Genomic DNA, 7,244 nt, shown 5'->3' with positions numbered 1-7,244 from the left:
TCCGCGTGCCATGTGGCTGGTGGGAGGCATTAGCAAGACTCCACTGTTCATTGTTGTGGGTGTCTTTATGAACACTGGTGACTGAGAGCCAGCAGTAAATACAGACAAGCACCAAAAATCCACATTAACACTTATCCAACGGCAGAAAAAAAACCCCGGGAAGTGCCTGGTTTGCAGAAGTTCCGTGTGGAATCCGGGCTGTGAAGTGGAGGTATTTAGGGCCACGGTGACATAATCCATGCCATGGAGTAGCAGCGTTTGCAGGGGGCTGTGCACAAGCCAGATCTATATGTGCTCTAGCCCTGCTTAAAATAAAACTACACATACTATCACTGCCTTATTCTGGGAAGCAGCGGAACGGGGCGAGAGCTGCGGCAGCGACAGATCGGTGTAGACTCCACGTACTCGGGTTCCTCCCACTCTTGTCACGGCCATTTCTCCTCAGCAGTTGCCAGTGCTGGGGAGAGGCAGAACTGAGATTTTGGGGAATGCAGGAACAGGGTGATCAGGGTTTGCTTTGCACCCTCATGACCTTGATGGTGGGATTGCAGCCGTGCTGTGCCCGGAGGAGCAGCTCGTGGGGGTCACAGTTCCTTGGGGCAGGGGAGGAGAAGGGTGTATTTATTATCTGAGCCTTGATCCAGGCTCAGGATCATAGAATCATGGAGTAGCTTGAGCTGGAAGGACCCCTGAGGATCATCCAGTCCAAGGCCTGGCCCTGCCCAGGACACCCCAACACTCCCCCCTGTCCCTCAGAGCGTTGTCCAAACCCTCCTGGAGCTCTGGCAGCCTTGGGGCCGTGCCCACTGCCCTGGGGAGCCTGGGCAGTGCCCACCACCCTCTGGGGGAAGAACCTTGTCCTGAGATCCCCCCTGAGCCTGCCCTGTCCCAGCTCCAGCCCTTCCCTGGGTCCTGTCCCTGCTCCCAGAGGTCGGAGCTGCCCCTCGGGAGGAGCTGCAGCCCCCGCTGAGCTCTGCCCTGGGGCTCCTCTGCTCCAGCTGCACCAGCCAAGTGCCCTCAGCTGCTCCTTTTATGGCCCCTCCAGGCCCTTCCCCATCCCTGTGTCCCTCCTTGGGACACTCTCTAAGAGCTTTAGATCTATTTTATATGATGGTGCCCAGAACTCCACACAGTCCTGGGCACCAAAGCCAGTTGGAATCTCTGTGATGGTGTCACACCCCAGAGATGGCAAAGCCCCAGTGGAAAATACTTGTGATGCTCACTCAGCAAAGCTCCTGCTCCCTCCCCTCTCCCAGTCCCCCCAGTCTTTTCCACACGACTGTGCTGGACGAGCTGGTGGAGATGAAAAAACCTAAATATTTTGGGATAATGATGCTGAGTCATTAACCATGTGATGGAAACAATTCCTCCAGTTATCTCCAGCCAGCTCCACCTCCAGCCTCCCAGTAGCCGGGGGCTGCTGAAGTGCTGTCCCTCCTCCTCCAGAGCCCTTTGTGTTCCAAGTCCTTCTGTCCACAGGCAGGAATGGCCACTCTGTCCATGACTCACACCCTGGGCACTGCTTTCACTCTGATAACACTCATTCCTCAGACCCTTTCACATCTAACAGTTGGAAAAGTCTGGAATAAGTAGACTGGGGAGGGGAGAAAGATTCGCTCCCGTTTGCTTCTCTTTAAATATTTAAATTAGTGGCTGAAAACCAACCTTAACAGGGACCTCAGCAATTGTAAATCTTAAATTTTACATCTATTTCCACACCTGCACCATCCTGGATACAGGTGTGGACATCCTGCAGATGTAGTTTGCATATAAAAAAGCTGTTTGTGCAGCTCTGGAGGTGCAGGAAAAGCTTTTCTGCATGCAAACCAACATCCACATTTTGAAAATGTGTCATTAAGTGGTGGTTTATCACACATTTTTTTGCCTTCCTCCCTTCCAAATAACTGTGTACATAGGATTGAAATACTGTGTGAGCTTCTAGTTGGAACAGGATTTTCTGATTCTTCAGTAATTTATATTTACTCCCATCGAACAATGAAAATTGCTTACAGCACAAAACTTCAGCCTACTATGGATTAAAATGCATTTTGGAAATGTCCCCAGATTCCTGGCACATTAATTACGACGACTCGAATGTACAGAGCATTTGGGATCTTTAATCTTCACATTCCTGTAATAAGAAAAGTTGTATAATCCACCTCTGAAGGACAAATCCTTATGAAAATATTGCAACTATATCCTGGTAGTGGACTTTTGAAATCTCTCATCCATATTCAGCGAGGAAAAGCCTCTCATTTTCTCCTATTACCACATTTGCTTGTTTGTTGAAAAGCACTCCTGGAGCTCAGCTGCTCTTCCATGTCCATTTTCCCCCCTCCACAGCCCGTCCTCCTCCCTGGGATTGCTCGTGGCTGGGCAAAGATGGGACCAGAGCAAAGACAGAACAAGGAGCTGGAGCTTCACTGGCCCAGGTTGCCCAGAGAAGCTGTGGCTGCCCCTGGATCCCTGGAAGTGTCCAAGGCCAGGTTGGACGGGGCTTGGAGCACCCTGGGCTGGTGGAAGGTGTCCCTGCCCATGGCAGGGGGTGGCACTGGATGGGCTTTGAGATCCCTTCCAACTCAGGCCATCCTGGGATTGTATGAGGTGCCACCTGGGAGAGGGGACAGAGGTGAAGCCCAGGGGATGGACAAGTAGGTGGAAGGCAGGTTAAAATGTGGTGCTTCCTAATATTCCCTATTTGCTGAACTTAGTGTGGTCCTGGAAGGAGAAATCTTTCTCTGGCAGAGGCATTATGGGTCACTGCCATCCCTGACTTCTGAAGTGCTGAAGTTTAATGGCATTTGCACAGAATCCCACACTCACAGAATCATGGAATGGTTTGGGTTGGAAGGGACCTCAAAGCTCATCTCATTCCACCCCCTGCCATGGGCAGGGACACCTTCCACCAGCCCAGGTTGCTCCAAGCCCCGTCCAACCTGGCCTTGGACACTTCCAGGGATCCAGGGGCAGCCACAGCTTCTCTGGGAATTCTATCTCAGGGCCTCCCCACCCTCCCAGCCAGGAATTCCTTCCCAATATCCCATCTATCCCTGCCCTCTGGCAGTGGGAAGCCATTCCCTGTGTCCTGTCCCTCCATCCCTTGTCCCCAGTCCCTCTCCAGCTCTCCTGGAGCCCCTTCAGGCCCTGCAAGGGGCTCTCAGTTCTCCCTGGAGCCTTCTCTTCTCCAGGTGAACCCCCCCAGCTCTCCCAGCCTGGCTCCAGAGGGGCTCCAGCCCTGGGCTCATCTTGGTGCCTCCTCTGGGCTCTCTCCAACAGCTCCACATCTTTCCTGTGCTGAGGCCCCCAGAGCTGGACCCAGCACTGCAGGGGGGTCTCACAAGAGCAGATCAGAGGGACAGAATCACCTCCCTTGGCCTCCTGATCCCTCTCCTCTTCTGGTGCAGCCCAGGACGCCGTTGACCCTCTGGGCTGCGGGATTTTCCCGCTTCTTTTCCAGTTCACCTCTCCTAACTCGGCCTCTGCACGTCGCAGATAAAACACACACAGGAAGGAAAATTCCACTGAACATTTGTGCTTTTCACTCTCTCCTTGTTTCCAAACACCACTCTCGAAGCATGTGGTGCCAAGTTACATAATATATATATATATATTAGTCCTCCCTCTCCTGTTCCTGGGTCCTGCACAGGAGCAGATTTGGGGTCTTTAAGGGCAGCTGAAGAGGAAGAAACACGTGGATAATTCTTCCCTGTGCATCCCAGAGAGCAGAACAGCTGAGTTGGGCTGGGGACAAACACTTAGTAGGAGAAAACATAAGATTTTCTGGACAGGTGTGTTGCTCCAGGATCATCTATCAGAGGAGGGATATTTGGACGTGGCACAACACGAAAAAGTGCAGTTTGAATTCTTTCAGGGCTCAGACATCGTGTGTTACCTGTCCAAAGTGAGAAACCAAAGAGAATCTGTTTAACACCCTCCTCTGGATAATAAACAGTGGTTGTTGGTGACATGGAAAAAAAACCTCTGGGATTGAACCTGTCAGAACTCCAACGTGATCAGTTCAAAACTTTGCTGTTTGCTGTGTGATATTTGTGTTTGTAATTTTATCTCTAGATAGAGCTAAACCTGTTTCTCTCCTTGCCAAAGGAAACGATAGATATAAATCATCTACCAAAAAAAAGCGAGGCACAGGGCCATTGTTTGTGTGATATGGAACAATTTCGTTCTTGGTAATTATTTATTTTGGTCCAACTACAAAGAGGTAAGAGCCTTATTTATTTTTTTTTTTTTTTAGAAAGACAGGAAAGAAAGCAAACTTAAAGCATTCCATTTTCCTTGGCATTTTCACACTGATAATGGGCTTGTTCAGTGTTTGAGATTTAATGGGAAGAGGAAGTGAAAAGAGGCAAATTCTGCCTTACCCCCCCTCTGCTAAGGGACATTTGCTGCTTCCTATGTATTTCTAAGTGCAATTTTTACTGTTATTTCCAGTGTGACTGTCAAAACCCATCCTCGATTCTTCACAGGGCAGGAAATGAAATTCTGCTGCTGGGTTTTCCCCCTGTTCCCTCCTTTGTTGTGGTGTTGTGTTTTCATCCCCTGGTCCTGCAGCCCCAGCTCACCCACAGTGTCCTGCTCACACCTTGCAGCAGGTTTCACGTGGCTACAGCCCAGCTGGAGCCACCAAACCCCAGGACTGCAGTGATGCTGCTGTTGCAGTCCCATATTTTGTGCCGATGCTGCCACCAAGAACGTGGTGGCACCTTGGCTGTGCTGCTCCTTCTTCACCACAGGCTTGTTCCTCCATCTCCTCTTGCCAAGGCCAGAATTTGTTTGATCCAGCTGAAAATGAAATAAACCCAGAACTCCTTCATGAACATAGAATTATGGAATACCCTGAGCTGGGAGGACCCCCAGGATCACCAAGTCCAAGTCCTGCTCTGTTCAGGACACCCCAACACTCCCCCCTGTCCCTCAGAGCGTTGTCCAAACCCTCCTGGAGCTCTGGCAGCCTTGGGGCCGTGCCCACTGCCCTGGGGAGCCTGGGCAGTGCCCACCACCCTCTGGGGGAAGAACCTTGTCCTGAGATCCACCCTGAGCCTGCCCTGTCCCAGCTCCAGCCCTTCCCTGGGTCCTGTCCCTGCTCCCAGAGGTCGGAGCTGCCCCTCGGGAGGAGCTGCAGCCCCCCCTGAGCTCTGCCCTGGGGCTCCTCTGCTCCAGCTGCACCAGCCAAGTGCCCTCAGCTGCTCCTCCAGACCCTTCCCCATCCCTGTGTCCCTCCTCTGGACACTCTCCAACAGCTTTCCACGTTTCCCATGTACACATGTGAACTCCCACACACCTTTGGAGTGACTGCAGAGGTCCCACCATAGGCTGCAGCCACAGGTCATCGATCTGTAAATCGTGTGGGCTTTGTCTTGTTCCCTCTTCCCACGGCGCCTGGCACACACAAAGCACCAGACAAACAACAGCATTGCCATGGAAATGCTCCCAGCCGGTGCAGAGATCGCTGGAATTCGCCGAGGGAGCCGCTGACGGATCCTTGTGCTGGAACCCAGGTAAGAGACAACGTGGCACTGGGAGCAGGGGGATGGTGGGGTGGGGGGGTGTGGGTGCAGGGCCAGCAAAGCCACCCCTGGGTGTGAAACGTGCCCGGTGTGAGCGGTGACAACGTGGTGACACCGAGGGGACACCGCTCCTCCATCTGTGCCAGTCCCACGTGCCCCGGGAGCGCTGCCCGGGCTGCCAGGAGTTGTGGCAGCTGGCACTGCTGCCCACAGAGGTGAGAGCAGGCAGGATGTGCTCTCACCGGGCCAATTTTGCACCGGAGGAGGATGTTGGCCACCGAGCACGGGTGGCTGGTGGTGCCAGTGGCACCGTGCCAACGTTGTCAGCTGCCAGCACCGGAGGGGAAGCGGCTGTGGAAAGTGTAATGATGGGCACTGCTGCCCTAGGAACGTGAGGGAGGTGTTGGGCACCTTCTATCTCATCATCTCTCCGTGAGAACTCGGGAACGTGGCACGCTGGGGAAGCGTCAGCTGCGAGGAGGGAATGCTGAGAATCACTGATTGTCTCGGAGCCCCCGCACGGCTCGGAGCTGGGAGGGAACTCGGCAGCTCCCACTGCTCCAAACCCAGGCAGGGAGCTGCTGCTGCTGCTGCTGCTGTGCCCCGAGTTCTTCTGCTGAGAATAGCACAGGTTGTTCTGCCTCGCAGACTTGTAACATCTTATTACCCAACACAGACAGTTCCACATCCCAGGGAGCAATGACACAGTTCACTGTTTCACTTTTTGTATCTAATTTCACCAAGGGAAATGGGGATTGCTAGAATATTGTAATTTTTTTTTTGGTGTATCAGCATTCATAACTTCTCTGCAAGGGGCTCTTTGACTTCCCCCTTCCCCGTGACCGTCCCGTGTTTGCTGCAGATTGTTTTCCACACACGTTTTCTGTAGGGGTTGTTCTGTGATTTAACCTAATCCCGGCTCCTGGAGATAAATTCTCACGTTTTTTTCTGACACAATATTCAGTTCTGAAAGCAAAGGTCTGTTCTGATTCCCCCTCATTTTTGGGGTCATTGTTCACTTAAAGATTTGGACTCGATGATCCTTGTGGGTCCCTTCCAGCTCGAGAACATTCCACGATTCTGTGACTATAATTGCAAATCTTGGTAAACGTGGCAGGTAGATTATCCTCCACTAAAAGAAGAGGTTTGAAGTGTTTCCCAGACACTTGTAGCTGCTGAAGCAAGTCTGAAAAATCTTTGTTCTGTTAGGATTCACTGTTGAGGATCATTGTGGCACCTCACAAAGACAGCCAGGGAATCACAGAACATCCTAAGTTGGAGGGGACCCAAAAGGACCATCCAGTCCAAGCCCAGGACACCCCAACAATCCCCCCCCATCCCTGAGAGTGTTGAGGGAGGGTCCCCTTTCAATCCCACTTGCTGGGTTACAACACGTGTGTGGACACACAGGACACACACGGACACGCCTGGCAGAGCCGGGCTTTGCTGCCAGGTCCGAGCCTGTCCTGACTTGTCGTGCTCAGTAACTCGGGCTCAACATCCTCCTGCTCCTCCCAGGCTCGCTGGGCTGTCAGATTGTGTGTTAAATTACAGAACAGACCCAGCAGGGCTGGAAGTGGGAAGGGAATCCCACTGATGTTCTTGAAAGCGAAGGGAGAGATTTTTGGATACAGGTCGGTAACAGTAGGAGATGCTGCTGCAAACTGCTTTCATCTGCTGGAGTTGGAGAATCATGGAAAGTTTGGGTTGGAAGGGACC

The 7,244-nt window shown here is 52.4% G+C and overlaps 1 protein-coding gene across 1 annotated transcript in view; it reads left to right on the top strand.

Moving 5' to 3' along the window:
• The first annotated feature begins 5,115 nt into the window (after positions 1-5,115).
• The window catches only part of SLC5A3 (solute carrier family 5 member 3), a 44,502-nt gene continuing 42,373 nt past the window's right edge, over positions 5,116-7,244 (top strand). Inside the window, exon 1 of the mRNA XM_064647144.1 lies at positions 5,116-5,516. The gene's annotated coding sequence lies outside the window, so the exon portion shown is untranslated. The remainder of the gene's footprint in view (positions 5,517-7,244) is intronic.

This window comes from Pseudopipra pipra, chromosome 2 (assembly GCF_036250125.1).
Source record: "Pseudopipra pipra isolate bDixPip1 chromosome 2, bDixPip1.hap1, whole genome shotgun sequence".
Classification (NCBI taxonomy): domain Eukaryota; kingdom Metazoa; phylum Chordata; class Aves; order Passeriformes; family Pipridae; genus Pseudopipra; species Pseudopipra pipra.
The sequence above is the reverse complement of the archived record's forward strand: the minus strand, read 5'-3'. Positions and strand labels throughout refer to the sequence as shown.